Here is a 2,560-nt window from a genome sequence, read left to right as displayed (position 1 = left end):
CTGTTCATAAAATAAAGGGTCTGCAACCCTTACGATATGGTACCGGATGCAGTACCAGATGTGCACTGGTACCAGTACCCTATCACGTACCTATACCCTAACCTTAGCCTGGTACTGTGTCTGGTTTGCGCCCGGTAGAGGTTCAGGTCTGCCGGTCTGGGTCGGAGATATATATCTCTACGATATCCATCCAAACTCATTCATTCATGCATTTTCAGAAACTGACTCTCCTTTAGAGTTACGGGGTTGCAGGAATCAACCCAGCTACTGTTGGGCAAGGATGGAATACATGTGAACACTCTCACAGCATGGTTTTGGACTGTGGAGGAAGCCCACACATTGCCAGAGAAAACATGCAAACTCCACACAGAAAGGTCCCAGCTGGGATTTGAACCAGAATATTTTTCTTGTGTGGTAAGAGTGCTAACCACTATACCACCATGCAGCTCTTTCTCATGCAAGTATTCCATTTTATGGAATAATGTTACGGGTGTGGCGCTTCTAAGTTTGCCATGAAAAGTTGGACAACTGAACTGTTTCAGCCTGCACACTGAGGGTTCCTCTGTCTTTGTTCTGCTTCCCGCTGCCTTCTTCATGACTCAACTGTCACCATCGGTGAGGGATTCCCATCAGCCTAACTTGAGTTCATCTTCGGGATCAAAGGAACAGGAACAGGAAGTGAGGTTGCAGAACAGACTTCCTACAAAGCAGACACCACGATGAAGCGTTATCTAGTAAAGATAAAGAGTGCATCAGTCCTTAGAGGAATGAGGCCTTTGATGAGGTCATCACGCCCATGCGGATACAACTTCCTGTCCTAAAGCTTCAAAGAGAGGAAGAAGAGTTTGTTTAGTGTATCACTTATGACATTGAGGATATGTGACTGTTAGCTGAAGATTTTGCCTAATGCATGATGATGACAAAAGAAAATCCGCAGAAATTTTTGGTACTTTGAGTCATCAGTCATGTCAGTGTCCTTCTGTCTGAGCATGTCAGACTCCTGCATTGCTGTGGAGGAATGTTGGTCCACTCTTGGTGACAACTTAGTTCCAGATCATTGGTTTTCTTTAGGGTAAACCAGCCTCAGGTCTGGGCTGAACATCTGGATTGTCATTTTGGTTTGAAGGCTCTGCATCCACCCACTAATGTGGTGCCAGGTCCACCACGTCATAAACTGAGGCCTGTAGACTCAGAAATGTACCTCAGTTTTTCTGATCTTGAGTTGGACTTGTTAGAATGTGCTGGTAAAATTGGACATAAGTAATCCTGCTGAGGGAAGAATAGACTCTTAGAAGTTTGTATGCCCCAAAATAAAGGCTCGTTAAGAGGAAGTAAATGTAATAAATACATTTGAAAATAATAATAACAAAAAAAAACAGACTCCAAACCATAACAATAATATGATGCACAACTTAAAGTTGAACTCCAAATACTGTAAAATTGTTTTCAGATGTCTTTTATTTATACTTATGCTGTTTTTTTAAATGTTGTTTTATAAGACTTATTTTCTGCAGTGCAGAAATTAATCAAAATGTTTCTCTGGATTGTGGGCGGAACTGTTGGCACAGAAGGAAGCCTATATGTTGATATCCCAGCATTCCTTTGTTTACACGGTTTCCCGCTAGCTTACAGCCCCTCACAACCCCAAGCTAACATTAGCTGTGGAACAAAAATGGTGATCAATATGAGTCAGATATCAGCTCAGACCAGGAAAACAAAGACATGCATGCATATGGTTGTCTAAATGTGGCGGCATCAGAGTGGAGCAGAGTAGGGAGCTTGCGGCTTGCCGTAGCTTCTACATCACAACTACAGCTTTATCAAACAGCAAAAAAAAAAAAGAGTAAATAAAAAGCAACTATTCAGAGATGCAATTTTAATCTGAATTCCTTTTTTTACATATGTCCTCCACATGAGAAAAAAATACACAAAAACATGTTGAAACAACACAATTTTCGTTAAATAACAAAATGAAGACAACAAACTTTAAAACATGAATTTATTGTGAATGATATAGAAATATAAAATATAAAAATAACGAAATAACAAAAACTCTTCACAAAGTGTCACTTTTTATGAAGCATCGGATCCTTTCTTTAGGACTGCCCCCCTGCCGCCCCATCCTCTCCGAGCGCGCGCGCTTCCTCTGGCTCGCGCTCTCGTTGACTTCACTGTCGGACTCTCTTCTAGCGGACTCCAGCCGAAAGTGGAGGATAACAAAAACACTTTTTATGGTGCCAAAAGCTGCTCTTCTTTTTCTCTGCACGGACGTGAGGCTCAGAGGAAACTCCGAAAGGGTTTTTTATTTTTTGTGAAGAACAAAGTGGAGCTTCAGCTTTAAGGAAAAGTGAGCTGCTGAACTCAGGTCAGTTCAAATACAGATATTTACAGAGCAGATAAAAAATAACGACTCATTTTAATACACATCCAGAAAAAAAAGCTTAAAATAGGAACCAAATTGCATGTTTTACCAGGACCCGTGAGCGCGCGCGCGTGCCCTCTTTATACTAAGATGTCAGGGTTTCTCAGGAGCTCTTCCTGGGATGTTTGATTGAAAATA

At 41.4% G+C, this 2,560-nt stretch overlaps 1 protein-coding gene across 1 annotated transcript in view; it reads left to right on the top strand.

Annotated features, from left to right (window-relative positions):
• Positions 1 to 1,945: 1,945 nt before the first annotated feature.
• s1pr1 (sphingosine-1-phosphate receptor 1) overlaps positions 1,946 to 2,560 on the top strand; it is a 6,688-nt gene continuing 6,073 nt past the window's right edge. The window contains exon 1 of the mRNA XM_024258635.2: positions 1,946 to 2,365. The gene's annotated coding sequence lies outside the window, so the exon portion shown is untranslated. The remainder of the gene's footprint in view (positions 2,366 to 2,560) is intronic.

Source organism: Oryzias melastigma, linkage group LG11, assembly GCF_002922805.2.
Source record: "Oryzias melastigma strain HK-1 linkage group LG11, ASM292280v2, whole genome shotgun sequence".
Lineage (NCBI taxonomy): Eukaryota > Metazoa > Chordata > Actinopteri > Beloniformes > Adrianichthyidae > Oryzias > Oryzias melastigma.
This window is presented reverse-complemented; position numbering and strand designations above follow the sequence as displayed.